Source organism: Acomys minous (assembly GCF_964271855.1).
Source record: "Acomys minous genome assembly, chromosome: 9".
NCBI classification, from domain to species: Eukaryota; Metazoa; Chordata; class Mammalia; order Rodentia; family Muridae; genus Acomys; species Acomys minous.
In genome coordinates, this window is record NC_140490.1 from 108,069,147 (window position 1) to 108,086,125 (window position 16,979).

Here is a 16,979-nt window from a genome sequence, read left to right on the forward strand (position 1 = left end):
AAGCCACATGAAAGGAAAAATAACTGCAAAACATTAGGTAGAAACACGAATTTTACAGATTCTTAAAATGTACTGGTTATTTCATGAATTGTTCTGTGAGATTTGTGGATAAAAATAAGGGAATTACTAAGAAATGTTCATTGTAGGGTATAGAAAAGGGGAACTAATGGATTGTAGGGAGAGGAAGGAAAGGAAGTTTAAGAATAGCATTTGGTTTTCATCTTTAGTTACTGTGTGTGTGTGTGTGTGTGTGTGTGTGTGTGTGTGTGTGTCACATAGCTGAGACACAAAGGGAGAAAAGTGTGTTTAACATGTTTAAGTCTGAGTGGAGATTTACTGCCCTGCTGTGTCCTCTTCTCCCTCTGGGTAGCCAGGCTCATTGCTGGAAGGCATGAGGCTTAGCCAGTGTGGGCAAGTGCACTGCATGTGAAGAACACACTCAGGGAACTGGTTTGGTTTGGGGGAGGGTGTTTATGGAAAGGTGACCCAAAACCAAGCAACAGAGTCAGGGACAGCCCCTATTCCCATTGTTAGGAGCCCTACCTGTTGCTAAGATTCACTTTTGCGAGGGGGTGGAGGCAGGGGGGCTGGGCGGTGGGAGTGGGAGGACCAGAAGAGAGAAGAGAAATCTGTGGGGGACAATCTCTAGGACAGGAGAGGCCCTAGGGAATCTATGGGGCTGATTGTGCCTGAGATCCCTAACAGGGGTGGGATACAGAACCTGAAGTGGCCATCCTCTCTCTGTACCAGGTGGAACTTTTAGTAGAGGGAGGGGGACACCAAACCATATACAGAACATTCAATCCAAAATTTGTCTTGCCTATAAGAAGTGTAGGGATAAAGATGGAGCAGAAATTGAGGAAATGGCAAACTAACGCCTAGCCTAAGGTGAGACCCAACCCCATGGGAGAGAGCCAACCCCTGACACTATTAATGATACTCTGCCGTGTTTACAGACGGGGGCCTAGCATAACTGTCTTCTGAGAGACGTTATCCAGCAGCTGGTGGAAACACGTAGAGACCCTCAGTTAAACAACAGACGGAGCTCAGGGAGTTTTACAGAAGAGTGGGAAGATTGAGGGAGCCAGAGGGGTCAAGGACACCATAAGAAGACCTACAGAGTCAACTAATCTGGGGCTATAGGGGCTCACAGAGAGTAAACCAACAACAAAAGTGCTGTCATGGGCCAGATCTGGACCCCCTACACATGTTGCAGGTACACAGCATGGCCATCATGTGGCTCCCCTAACAATGGGATTACAGACTACCACTGACTCTGTTGCCTGCCTTTGGATCCCTTTCCCTTAGCTTGGCTGCCTTGTCTGGCCTCAGTTGGAGAAGAACACTTATGCCATCTGTGAGTTGAGGTGCCGGAGTGGGCTGGTATCCTGTAGGGGCCTCCCATTCTCTGATAAAACCGAAAGGGGGAAGGATCAGAGAGGGTGATGGGATGGATTGGGTGGGGATTAGGGAGGGGGGCCAGGATTAGGCTGTTAAAGTGATTAAATAAAATTAATTTTTAGAATTTTGGGATATTACAAAAATGAATTAAGTCTAAAGTCATGTCATGCAATCAAAATGAAATGTTTAATTCAGGGTTTCTCTTTGATGTGTAGTGTTCTCAAAGTTCTGTTTTCTGTAAGAAATATTAAATGTTTGTATTTTCATTAACATTATAGTTTTAAAATTACTATGAAATTATATTTTGGATTATCTGGGAAATCATTTAAATTGACTCTGTGCTACGTTGTATAATCACATGTATATTAAGACATCATGGAACATTGAATAATCAACAATTTTACTGAACTCAAATCACCAATATGTGACTCAAGAGTTGAGATATTGAAGAGAATATGTTACCAAAGTTAAAGCTCACGCCATTGTTCCAGTTTTCCAGTTATAGAAAGACATTATTCACTCTATTAAATTAATATATTAATATAATAAGTAGTTCAATGGTTTATAGGTTTATTTTTATCCCATTTATCAGACTGATGTGTGTGTGTGTGTGTGTGTGTGTGTGTGTGTGTGTGTGTGTGTGTAAAGAGAGAAAGGAAGAGACTAAAAGGCTTAATTGCATATTAAAATGAGCCAATCAGCACCAAAAGCATGTACAACTTTTTAAAAATGTGTGTCTCGCAATTTTGAAAAAAAATTATTGATAATTTATTTTTTTCTCTTCTCTAAAGAAAGGTAGTAGCACATGCTTTTAATCCCAATACTTGGGAGGAAGAGGCAGGCAGGGTCTCTATGAGTTCACAGCCAGCCTGCTCTGCAGAGGGAGTTCCAGGATAGCAAGAGCTACACAGAGAAAGCCTGTCTTGAAAGTGGGGATGGAGGAGTGGGAGAAAGGAAGGTTGATGTAAAACAAACAAAAGAAATCACCAGAAACCATGCTTGTTTGGGTCAATTCTGTGCTGGACATTTAGTTAAAGAGACACCATTATTACCTATACAACATGACAGTTTCTCTGGGCACATAAAGCACATTTTACAGCACTGGCCTATGCTCCTATTAACTGTTTTGGTTTTGTTGTTTGGTACATCCTGAAAATCAATCAATACACGTCGAGTGTTCGTAGAAAACCAGCAGAGTAAGGAGTAAGGGCATAGGATCACTTCAGTGGTCAAATGTTTTCCAATAAGATTTTTATCAATCAACCAAGTACTCAACATAGAATTAAAAGAGGAAGAAAGTACAGATACAAACAGTATAGTGCACACAATAGTATACCAATAAACAAAGCAGATGGTTGCATATACAAAATTTCACAAGCAAACTACATAAGATAAAAATTGCATAGCTTCATAATATCATTTATAACATGATAAAACAACACCAATTTCCCCTGATCGATAATGTTGATAATAATTCAACTGACTGTAACTTTCCATTGCCATATTCAAATTTATTGTACTTCATGATAACGTCTCTAGAAAGTGCATAAATGTGCACATAAAACTGACAAATTATTCCAATGGAATTAATTTAAATAATTCTAATAACACCACCTCCATAGTGTTATTATTTTATCTAATTGAAAAAGGCTCATGAAAAAGTAATGTTTCATATATTTCATATATTTGTATTCAAAAGGCAACTTTATGTCCCTATTTTGTTTCCATCCCTTTAGCCACTCAATGTTGTTCAATATATGTTAGTGAGCTTTGTCGTCTACTTCTTATGACATTTATGTCAAGTAAGATGGTTTTATAATTTCCCATGTTAATTACCAAAGGTCAGAAACTGAGCTGTTGCAGTGTTCTTCTGTGCTGTCGCTGAGTTATGGAGCTGATGAGTGCTAATCAACAGACAAAAGCATAATTATGTACAACACTCTCCAGTGCTGCTCATAAATATATTTTTTCATGTTTTGCTCTTTTTCAACATTAGCAGTGGCCTACCTTTTCCTTTATTCTGTAACAATAACACATCTTCAGCCCTCATTAAATTCATCATGAGCCTAGATCTAAAACCACTGCCAGCAATGAGAGGTTCGGGTTCAGAGGATGTACCATCATCGTTAAACTTGGCAAAAGCAAGTCTTCGTAGGATCTTCACAAGCTCTAGAGGAGCCACATCATTCCATCTACCTTTTATGACCAAAATAATATATACAACATTGGTGTGAGGGTGCTAAACCTGAGATTGTTCTTCCTCATAATAAAGATTGTGGTTTTGTTGAGTTGGCTTGTTGAAAACCATGGGGTCAACCATCCTGCAGACAAGTCATTTGGTAAGGTCAACCAATGAACTGGATACATTCCCTATGAAAATACAAGAATAAAAACTAGTTTTCCAGGTTTTAAGGATGGAAACACAAGAAAAAAAATGTCATAAGCAGAGCTTTCAATAGGCCAGGATATAGATCTTCAAAGTTAGGAAATATATTAAGTCAGGGACTGTGTTCCCCCATTGAAAATAAAAATCCTCATGTGGAAATTAAAATGTGGGAGGACAGTGATATTTTTAGAAATGATTATTCTCTCTTAGTCACAGACTAGATATTCCTTTGCTTTTTAATGAGTATTATTGAATGTTCTATTCCTGATCTCTATCAGTGTGGGATAGGATCTTTCTCTGTGGGAGGCCTGTTCCAGCTACTCTGTAGGTTAAAGGATGAATAAAATACCGCTCCTACCTACAGGAGTCTTTCCTCTATTCAAGAGAACACATTAGGGCATTAACAAGTAGAGTAAAAAGGGAGAATTTAAATCAGTCCTTTGGAAAAAAATATGAGAAAGGTGCACTCGGTCTCATAATGGCAAAATAGCATCTGGAACAGTAATCTTGATGTCATGGATAATATCATCTACGAAATTCAAGCTCTGAAAATGGAAGGGGATTGGTTGTATTGCTGCAATTTTAGATTGATGTAAAAATAACAGCGAGTTTTTGTTTGGAATTAGTGATTCTAAATAGTGAAACTGGGATGCTACCAAGTTTCACACCATTGTTTCTTCCTTTTTATGTCTATTAAAATCTGGCTTGTAATTGTCGCCTTTATTTCAAATAATCTCAAAATCTAACAAATTTTCTAAATTGTATGGATTTTTGAAGCAACCCATAAAGTCACACAAATTCTAATACTTGTGTTGTAAAAATCTTCGTCACTTTTTTTCTAAAAGATTAAAAATATTAAGTCTAAAAGAAGGGTTGCAAACATAAACGGTACTACCACCAACAGCAAAATAACAAGAATTAACAAACAGTGGTCATTAATATGTCTCAATATCAATGGACTCAATTCCCCAATAAAAAGACACAGGCTAACATAATGGATGCAAAAGAGGATCTGCCATTCTGCAGCATACAAGGAACAATCCTCAGCAACAAATATAAACATTACCTCACATTAAAGATATGGAAAAAGGTATTCCAAGCAAACAGACCCAAGAAGCAATCTCAAGTAGCCATTATAATATCTAATTAAATAGCTTTTCAATCAAAATTTATCAAAAGAGATAGGGAAGGACACTTCATATTTACCAAAGGAAAATCCACCAATATGGTGTGTCAATTCTAATCATTTATACTCCACATGCAATGGCATCCACATTTGTAAAAGAAGCATTACTAAACCTTAAATCACACATTTAATAGTGGGAGACTTGAACATCCCACTCTCATCAATAACACGTCATCAAGAAGGAAACTAAATAGAGAAATAAGGAACTAACAGATATTAAGAATCAAATGGAACTAATGGATATCTACAGAACATTTCACCCAAACAGAAAGATTATACCTTCTTCTTCAGCACCTCATGAAACAAACCTTCTCCAAAACTGACCACATAGTTGGTCACAAAGCAAGCCTCAACAGATACAAGAAAGTGAAATAACTCCTTGTATTTTAACAGACCGCCAAGGATTAAAGCTGAACGTTAACAACAAAAAACCTACAGACTTATAGAAACTGAACAAGTCCCTATTCAATGACCACTGAGTCAAAGGAGAAATAAAGAAAGAAATTAAAATCCTTCTAGAATTCAATGGAAATGAAGGCACAGCATACCCAAACTTATGGGACACAATGAAAGCAGTATTAAGAGGAAAGCTCATGCCTTCATCAAGAAATAGGAGAGATCTCATACTAGCAACTTAACAGCACATCTGAAAGCCCTATCTAGAACAAAAAGAAGCAAACACACCCAAGAGGAGTAGATGGCAGAAAGTAAAATAAGGGCTGAAATCAATAAATTAGAAACAAAGAGAACAATACAAATAATAATAAAACCAAAAGCTGGTTCTTTGAGAAAATGAGCAAAATAGAAAAAGCCTTAGCCAAACAAACTAAAAGTCAAAGAGACAGTATCCAAATTAATGAATTCAGAAATGAAAAGGGAAACATGACAACAGATACCAAGGAAATCCAAATAATCATTAGCTCTTACTTCAAAAATCTATACTCCACAAAATTGGAAGATGTAGATGAAATGGACAATTTTGTTGATAGATACCATTTACCAGTGTTAAATCAACATCAGGTAAACAATTTAAACAGACCTATAGCCCCCATAAAATAGAACCAGTCATTAAAAATCTTCCAATCAAAACACAAACAAACAAAAGCAGGGCAAGATGGTTTTAGTACACAATTCTACCAGACTTTCAAAGAAGAACTAATATCAAAAGTTCTCACACTATTCCACAAAATGGAAACAAAAGAAACATCAACAAACTCGTTCTATGAGGCTACAGGCACCCTGATACCTATACCACAAAAAGACTCAACAAAGAAAGAGAGTTGCAGGCTAATTTCCATTATGAAAATTGATGCAAAATTACTCAACAAAATGCTCACAAACCATTTGCAAACCAAGAACATGTGAAAAACATTAAACACTGTGATCAAGTATGCTTCATCCTAGGGATATAGGACTGGTTTACTATATGAAAATCCATCAATGTAACTCACCATATAAACAAACTGAAAGAAAAAAAGCCACATGATCATCTGATGCTGAAAGTGGAAAGGAACTCAAAGCAGTTCCACTAAACTCAGGAACAAGAGAAGGTTGCTCTTCTCTCCTTATATACTGAATATACCACCTAAGTTCTAGCTATAGCAATAAGACAATTATTGAATATTAAGATGATACAAATTGGAAGGGGAGAAGTCAAAGTATCACTATTCACAGATGATATGATAATAAGTGACCTCAAAAATTCTACCAGAGAATTCTGACAGCCAATTAACACTTTCAACAAAGTGGCTGGATACAAAAATAACTCAAAAAATCAGTAGCCCTTCTGTATACAAAGGATAAACGGGCTGATAAAAAAAATCAGGGAAACAACACTTTTCATAGTAACTACAAATAATATAAAATATCTTAGGGTAACTCTAACTAAGCAAGTCAAAGATATGTATCACAAGAACTTCAAGTCTCCAAAGAAAGAAACTGAAGAAGATATCAGAAGATGCAAAGATCTCACATGCTCATCAATCAATAGGATTAACATAGTAAAAATGGCCATCTTACCAAAAGCAATTGACAGATTTAATAAAATTCCCATCAATATTCAAATACAATTCTATAATAACCTTGAAAGAACAATTCTCAATGTCATAAGGAAAACAAAACTCATGACAGGGAAAATAATCCTGTACAATAAAAGAACTTCTGTAGGTATCAAAAGCCCTGATCTCAAGCTGTACTATAGAACAATAGCAACAAACATCTCATGGTATTGGAATAAAAGAAGACAGGTTGATTAATGGAATTAAATAGAAAACTCAGAAGTAAACCCACATACCAAAGGACACTTGATTTTTGACAAAAAAGCCAAAAACCATACAATGGAAAGAAGAAAGCATCTTTTACAAATGTTAATGTTGCTGGTCTAACTGGATGTCTGCATGTAGAATGATGCTAATATATCCATATTTATCACCTGCATCAAGCTCAAGTCCAAGTGGATCAAAGACCTCAACAGAAAACCAAAATTACTAAATCTAATAGAAGAGAAAGTGAAGAATATCCTTGAACACAATTGCACCGGAGACAACTTCTTGAACAGAATAGAAACTGCTCAGGCTCTAAAATCAACAATTAATAAATGGGACCTCAGGAAACTGAAAAGCTTCTTCAAGGCAAAAAATACTGTCAATAGGACAAATTGACAGCCTACAGAATGGGAAAAAAATTCTTCACCAACTCTACATCTGACAGAGGGCTAATATCCAAAATATATAAAGAACACAAGAAATTAAGCACTACCAAACCAAATAACCCAATTTTAAAAATGGAGTAGAGAGCAATACATGCAATTCTCAACAAAGGAATGTCTAATGTTTGAGAAACACTTAAAGAAATGTTCAGTGTTCTTTGTCTTCAGGGAAGTGCAAATCAAAACAACTCGGAAATTCCATCTTATACTCTGCAGAATGGCTAAGATAAAAAACTCAATTGACAGCACATGTTGGTGAGGATGTGGAGAAAGGGGAACACTCCTCCATTTCTGGTGGGAGTATACAATTGTACAACCACTTTGGAAATCAATCTGGAGGTTTCTCAGAAAACTGGGAATAAATCTACCTCAAGACCCAGCTATACCACCCCTGAGCATATACCAAAAAGATGTTCCACTGTATAACAAGGACACTTTTTCAACTATGTTCATAGTAGCCTTGTTTGTAACAGCCAGAAAATGGAAACAACCTAGATGTCCCTCAACACAAAAATGGATTAAAAAAAAAATGTGGTACATTTTCACACTGGAATACTACTCAGCTATTAAAAATAAGGACATTATATAATTTGCAGGAAAATGGATGGAACTAGAAAATATCATCCTGACTGAGGGACTCCAGACCTAAAGAGACACACGTGGTACGTACTCACTTATTAAGTGGGTAATGGATACTGGCCATAAAGTACAGAATAACCATGCTACAATCCACAGACCCACAGAAGCTAAGTAACAAGGGAGGATGCTGAATCTCACTCAGAATGGAAAATATAATAGACAATGGATGTAGATGGAGGGAGAAAACTAGGTGGGAGAGGGGGTGGGGAGGAAGGATTCAGTGTAGCGAGGATTGAGTGAAAGAAAACTGAAAGTGGTTGTGGGGGAAGAGGGCAGCCTAGGACAAGGGAAACTCCCAGGAAACTATGAGGGTGACCCTTGCTAAGACTCCTAGCAACAGGGGATATAAAACCTTAAGTGGCCACCTCCCTGTAACCAGGCAAGACGTCCAATGGAGAGACTGGGACAACAACCGACCCACAAAATCTTTGAGGCAAAATTTTTCCTGCTTACAAGATACATAGGAATAAAGATGGAGCAGAAATTCAGGGAATGACCAACCACTGGCCCCACTTTAGATTCATCTTTTTTTTTTTTACTATAACATATAATATTTATTATTGCCAAATAGTTCAGTGACAACCTGAAATCCTGGATGCTACATGATATTTTTATAATTTGATATGTATCATCTCTCTGAAAATCATGTCTTGTGTCTTATGTCTATCATTTAAAATATTGTTAAAAGGTAGGATTTGGTTTGGAAATAGATTAATCTGGTATAATGAAAATAATATAGGAACATGATTAGGAAATATTCATTTTTAGACACAATTTTGTCATTATACACTGAAACTTAAGCATAACACTAAAAGGATATCTATTTTAAAGTCATGACTTTATTTATTTATTTATTTATTTGCTTATTTATTTATTTTTAGAATCTTTTTAGTATAATTTATTCACATTACATTCCCACTGTAATCCCCTCACTCTTATCTTTCTGTTACCCCCCACCCCTCCCTTTTCCTCCCTACTCCCCTCCACTAGACCTCTGACAGGTGGGATCACCTGGCCACAGCCTTTAAGATCTCATCTGAATAGCCTGTATCCCCTTCGTCTGTGTTCCCACAGTGCCTCTCCACCAAGGGGCAGTGATCAAATCTCAGGCACCAGAGTTCCTGTCAGAAGTAGTTCCACAATCTTCTCCTTCCCTGTGTGGAGAATGAGGTGTCCATAGGCTACATCTGAACAGGGGGTCTAGGTTCTCTGCTTACAATGTCCTTGGTTGGTGTATCAGTTTGTGCAAGTCCCCCTGGTAGACCCATCTCATGTGAGAGAGCCAACCTCTGACACTGTTAATGATACTCTGTTATGCTTGCAGACAGGAGCCTAGCATAACTGTCGTAGAAGAGGGTTGACCCAGAAGCTGATGGAAATAGATGCAGACACCCACTGCCAAACATTAGGTGAAGCTCGAGGAATCTTGTGGAAGAGGAGGGATGAAGGACTGAAGGAGCCAGAGAGGTCAAGAACACCACAAGAAAACCTACAGAATCAGATACCCTGGGACCCGAGGGGGTCACAGAGGCTGAACCACCAACCAGTGGGTAAGCATTGAATGGACCTAGGCCCCCTACCCTGTAACAGATACACGTCGTGGTTTTTATGCAGGTCCCCTAACAACTAGAGAGGAGGCCTCTGACTACGTTGCCTGTCTTTAGGTCCCTTTTCCCTAACTGGTCTACTTTGTCTAGTCTCAACAGAAGATGTGCCTAGTCCTCCTGGAACTTGATAAGCGAAGGTGGGTTGCTATCCATGGGAAGCCTACCTTGTTCTGGGGAGAAAGGAAAGGAAGAATGGAGGGAGGGTCTGGGGAGGAAAGGAGGGAGGGGAATTAAAGTGTGATTATGATATAAATTAAGTAAATTGGTTAATGAAAAAAAATACTGATGAAAAAGCAATTCAGCCTAGTTGTTTAGGGTTAGGATGTTTTTAGGTCTAGCTAGATGCTTTAAGTTGATAGAGATGAGATATGATAGATAATTGATTTACATTTAGAATTTTAGATGCACCAAAATAGGAAAGATTGTTTTCTTCAAGGCTGCCAAGTACAAATAACCAAAACCACTATGAATGTAACATTTATATAATTCCTGATAGTTTCGTGGTTCTTCTTGCTGTAGGTAATTTATTGTATGTATGTGTAATAACATAAATGTATAAGTAACCAAGGAAAAATACTTTTAAAAATTTCTGGCTAGAAAAAAATATTGACGAAGCTGCATCTTCGTTGTGAAAATGGCTGTTCCCAAAACCCGAGAACATGACAGATAGTGAATGGGTAGAAACTGAGAGTGATGACTTCTGAAAAGAGGATGGTAAATTATCAGTAATCCAGGGTGAGAAAGCTCAACGTCAGCACCTACTGGGGAAAATGAACTAAAACCATAATGCACCATTACTACACACACACACACACACACACACACACACACAAACAGACACATGTACACCATTCACTTGCATGGGAAGACACTCACTGAAAAGGCTAAAATTAAATAGTCATGCTTCTGTCAACAGTGTTGGAAAATTATGCCCACAGTAGGGAGGAACAGAAATTGCTACTATCACCATGAAACAACAAATCTCTCTACTTGAGCCAAAATTTTTACTAAACACCTCATTCCTAAATGTATCCTAATCCAAATGCCTGCATATCATCACTAACATTGCCAATGCTCTCAGCCAGGCACATCCCCAACAACCAACCCGCAGCCTCTTGGGATGAAATGAATGTCATAACAGAAAGTTGGGAGAGAACCATCCATACACATAAAACAACAATGCATTATTCATCTTGTATGACGTTCACACACAGGCACATCCCATGAACAGTCTGCACATGTCAGAGTTGCACTCATACAGGGACTGGGTGAAAAACAAGTAAAGAAGCAATAATTAAGGCTCCTGCTATCTTTGAACAGTTTTGCTTCTGACCTAGTTACATATAAATATTATTTGTAAAAATATAATTATGTATATGGATATCATCTTAATATTTGAAGATGTATTATCTTTCTAAAAAGCTGAACACATTGCACCCTGTGAGGGAAAAATACATGAATAATTACAATTTCTACATACACTAGCATCACCCATCTATTTACCAAGCATCAAGACAATAATTTTTCTTATAGACATGCACTTTTTAGTGGGGTTGGCTATAACATTAATGAGGCTTTTAGTATTTATTTGGGTAACCTGAGATAGAAAATGAATGAAATGTTGCTTCCTTTTCCCTCAACAAGTCCATCACTAGAAGGATAGAACTGAGAGTATAATACTGTGCCTTAGCCTTTGGATATCTGCTTAAAAAACATTAGTGCCAATGTTAAAGGCGTACCAGACTGCTTTCCCATGACCTACTTGCAGGAAGAGGGATTTTATACTTTGAAGAGAGCATTCACAAGAGCAGTGTTTGGAAGTGGACTCTTCATGAAACACAGCCCATGATTTCAGAGTAATTTCCTCTGTTAGATTATTAAGCCTTGATAATTAGAACTACAGCTATAATTATATTGCAAAAATTACCTTTAATAAAGATAATAGGCACTTTGAGGTGGGTTAGATCTGGAAATTTTAACACACACTATGTTTTATCAATTTCCCTCATATACCTTTATTCATGAACAATTCTCAGATGCCCTTCACAGAAGGTCACCTTTTAACTTAGTGAATAAACATGAAAATTCATAATTGCCGGGATAACAAAAACTAAAATCCATGAAAGAGATAAACTCAACATTAAGTTAGTGACATTCTGCATAGTCTATGTGTGTGGTCATCCAAGCACACACGCCTTTCATTTCACTGAGGTTTAATCTAATTATCTGCTAACTTGAAAATAGTTAAAATGAAAATAGTACAATAAACACATGCATGTTTCCTGCCATTCACAGTTTTCAGGTGCTCATTGTGAAGAGCAAAAGGAGAATCTACATGTCATGGAGAACCAAGTCAAACAAAAGCAAGTTAGGAAAGGTGACCAAGTTCTATTTGTTGTGGCTTATTTACCAGTATGGTCTAATAGTGTTTATTAATAGCCCTATGATTATTATTACAGCAGTATTTTCTAACCTGCTAGTAATCAATCAAGACACAGATACCTGTTACATTTCAAAATAGCCTCAGTTAACCTGGGGCAGGGCAGATATTAATCCCTTAAACTACTTCCCACGATGGGGCAGGTACGGAATACTTGTCCCAGTACCATGCCATCTGCTTCTAATAATTTCTATCAAGATACCTCCCATCCCATAATCCCAAATACTTGCTAATGTTCTTCAGCTGGGCCAAACCCTCCATCATCCATGCCAGCCATGGGCTTCTCTTCCACCTAACCCATGACACAGCCTCCTTCTTCTCCCCTCTCCTCTGGCCTCCCTTCCTCCCAAGATTTTCTCTCTCTCCCCCAGCCCTGGAACCTTAGCCATGCCTATCCCAAACTCCCTGCCAAGGTGTGATGGTCTTTTATTGGTCAAACAGGTTAGGCTTTTAGGCAAGATACAGGTAAGGCAGAGACAGCAAGCATCAAAATACATCAGACCAACCTCCAACAATGTACGCTAGAGAATTCCATTCAAGTAAATATGGTAAACATTAAACTTTCAAAGGATAGTGCATTCGTTCACTCATTCATGTATTCATTCATAATTTAATAAATATCCATTATGTGCCCGACAATATTCCACAGATAAAGCAAACACCACTGACCTTATAAGCCTTAGAGACTAGAAGTAGGAGCAGCACCCAAGAGCATATAAATAAAGCCCAAGGCATAATGTTAAGGAATAAATAAGAACACAAAAGGAGGCTGTTGAGAGGTACGACAAGAACACTTCTAGTTAACATAATCAGGGAAGAGCTCTCTGATGAAATGGAACAGCCATATATGTGCTATAGAGGTATCTGGAGAGGGTAAAACCTCTTTCAAGTAGAAAAGAAGCAACTGTACTAAATCTACGTGTCAACCACAAGCTTTACTAGTTCTTATTTAATTCTTGACTCCATCATCTAATACTGTGGCTTGGAAAAGTGTCTGTCAGAGTGTTCTGCATCAGTGTTCAGCCTCCAGATTAGTGATGATTACAAAGAAGTCATGAAGCCGGTAGGAGGTGGGGCCTCCTTGAGTGACTGAAGTGTGTGTCCTCAGAGAGGTGTATGGCCCTTTGGTTTCTCCCTTTTCTTCTGATTCCCACCCATAAGGAACTGGCTTCACCACAAACTCTCCCCCAGTGTCATCCTCTAGGCATCATAGACCCAGTGAAATAGGTCCATGTAATACTGAACGGTTGCCTTTAAGTTACTCCAGGCAATTCTTACAGTTGAGAAATAAATACCAAACACTGGTGCCTTTCCATGTTTTTCCCACAGAGTTAATTACTAACTCCTACACTGACTCTTCTATTACAATTGAATTTACACAGTTATTTATTCGAGTTATATCAATTCTCAGCACTAGGTAGTACGAGAATTGTCCAGTTGTAAGTCATCCTTTCTTCCAAAGGAAATTTGGCAATTAAAAAGGTAAGCATTTCCGGAATGGAAGGAAGACATTAAACAGGGCTCTGATCCCTGACAACTGTCTTAGCAAACAGCAAACATCCGTTTGAAAGATCTGCAGAGAACAAGGCAGTTTTGAACAGCTCCGACTCCTCCTTTAAAACTGTCAGATCTTTCCTATCACTCAGGTGAGCTAGCCTAAAATTTGCAGTTTATTAACTGAATAAGAAACATTAAGGAATTTAAATCAAGTTTTTCCTATGGAGAAACTGCAGGTAAAAATGAGCCAACGTAGATTAAATGAGCCCTAGTACAAAGATTGTTCTTTCTATTTGTTCTCAATGACAATGCTCATTAAATTTTTCTCTGTCTCCCTCGATTAATAAAATAAAGACTGTGGAGAGCTGGGAGCAGGTAATCAAAGCAACAGAACAATGCCTGTCTCTCCATGGAAAGGTTCTTTCTTTAATACTTTGGAGAAGAAGGCTTATGGAATCAGAGGTTCTCAGCAGCTGAGAGAAACAGTCCTCTTAAGTACTTTCATGTCGGGCTAAACTGAAACCAGTGAACTAGCACAGAAGTCAAAGAGTCTAAGAGTCCAGATTCAGTATGGGAAGAAAAGATGAGCTAGCAGAAAAGATTCTGAGAAAAACATGTGCATGTGATGATATTAGACCATTAAGCAATTTAAAGAGAAAGCAACAGAAAAAGGCACCATTCTTATTGTTTAAGATTTCCCTACAGATTTTTCTTTCACTCCAGTGTTTGTGTAGTATCGAATGCAATATGCTAATAGAGATAACAGTTGTACAATGCATGGGTAAACATCATATTCTGTACAATCTACCACCAATTAAAATGTACAATTATCTTAAGCTTTCAAATTCTCAAAATGAGATTGTGGCAGTATGCCAAAACGTCAGGAGTGTTCTTTCGATCACAGGTAAAGTCTCTTTCGAAATGTTAAAATGCAAACCAATACTAAAGCATGCAGCACTTCAGACAGTTTCTATTTCCTCTTATATTAGCACTGTGACTCTCATACATTTTGAACACATTTGGTAATAGAGTACCTTCCTTGCTTGACTCCAGTGTCACCTCTGTGTGTGTTTCCTTTCACAAATGCAGATTTTATATTTTCAGAACAACGAATACACCAAGCAATAAAGTGCAGCACTCCTTTTTTATTTTATTTTTTTGCTGTGTTTTGGGTTACTCAGCATGGCTAGACAGAAATGCCTTTGTTTAAGCTACAGGGCAGTGGTTCTCCAATCACGACCCCTTCAGGGTCGAAGGATCTTTTCACAGGGGTTGCTTATCCGATATCCTGTATTTCAGATACTTATATTGCAATTTGTAACAATAGCAAAATTACAGTTATGAAGTAGCAATGAATATCATTTTATAGTAGGAGGTCACAACAAGATGAGGAAATTTATTAAAGGGTAGCAGTATTAGGAAGGCTGAGAGCTGGTGGTCTCGAGTGAGGCAGGATCCTGACTGATAGCATAAAACCGAGAGAAATATCCTCCTACTTCCTAATAATCTACTCATGTGACCTAAGTTTGACCAAAAAGGCTGTTCAGCAAAGGCAGCACATTTTGGAGAAATTCTGCCAACTCAGGATTACTAGCAATGGTTGGCCTGCATGTTTACGCATCACAACTCTGGTATCATTGCTACTGGCAATTTGCAAGTAGAGTTTCGTATGTTCCTAAATATATTTCAGTGTAAATAATAATCCCCCATTAAAAAATGTTCTGATGCAAAATGTCAATAGTGAAATAAGAAATAATGTCCTACAACTTAATTTCCCCTTAAAAATCATACACAGCGATACGCCCACAAAGCTAGAATAATTCTCCAATGATTCAAATATTCAAATACTTTTATAATTACTTCTAGAACTTTATGTATACTTTAATGATAAGAGAACAGATATTATCATCTACTTGTCAACAACATGCTATACCTAAAAACCACACTTACAAGTCATACATGAAAAGAGTGTGTAAGACAAAGGAATGAAGATTTGCAAAGAGCTTCAAAGGCACAAATGTTAAGGACTGGATGACAGTCTGTTCACAGTGATGGCTCAGTATATAAAGTGTTTGCCGCGTAAGGCTGACGACCTAAGTTCGGGTCCCCAGCAAAGCTGGGTATGCTGGCACATGTCATGTCTGTGACCTCACTAGCACTGGGAGAAAGGAGACAGGCAGATGCTAGGAACTCAGTAACCAGAAAATCCAGCCCAAACTGTGATTTCCAGGATCGGAAGAAGACCATGTCTCAAGAAATAAGGTGGAGAATAGTAGAGAAAGACACCAGAATCCACCTCATGCCTCTGGAGATGCATGTGCACCTACCAACTCACGCATACGCATCCTTATACCACAGACAAGGAGAAAGAGGAAGGCAAGAGGAAGAGGAGGAAAAGTGGTATAAATGACTAATACTATTAGGTAACGAAGGTGGGAAATCATGCTGCGGTTAGATTTAACACTGGCTTGTGCACCACAGGTGTCTGAATTTTACTCTCCACATGGCAGGATTCTAAAGATACATTGTAATTAAGATATAATTAAAATGCTTCTTCCCTTTCCATTCTTCCTTTCTGTCTCTCCAATCAATCAACTGATGAGGAAACCCAGAGAGTGAGAATCAATGCCAGCTACACATCCCATAGAAGATTAATATCTATCATATACAAAGAACTCAAAAACAAAGAGGCAGGAAAACAAACAACCCAGTTTAAAAAAAAATGGGCCAGTGAATTCAATAAAGAGTTTTCAAAAGAAGAAATAAAATATGGCTAAGGAGAAAAAAAAAAGGTAAAAGTGTTAGCATCCTTAATAATTAGAGAAATGAAAAATTAAAAATCACCTTGAAATGTTAAGACAAATGAGAAAGAAGAGCATTTATGTGAGAATATAACATAGGCAGCGCTGGACGAGAGCGAGAGAGGGCAGCACAGACGATCAATCATGCAAGAAGGACGAGTAGCCTCTATTAATTACAGAAGGGGCAAAGAGGGTGGAGAGTGAGTGCCAGAATATTTCAAATTTCTATGCTCATTTGCCTTCCTCGCCCTGCAAAATGAGGACCTTTCAAGACTATAAACTCTAAGACAAGGGGTTAAGAAAAATCTAAAGTGG

General features: G+C 37.8%; 1 protein-coding gene across 1 annotated transcript in view; it reads right to left on the reverse strand.

Moving 5' to 3' along the window:
• Positions 1-16,979, reverse strand: part of ACSS3 (acyl-CoA synthetase short chain family member 3) — a 162,908-nt gene that overhangs the window by 109,673 nt on the left and 36,256 nt on the right. The gene's annotated exons all lie outside the window — the stretch shown is intronic.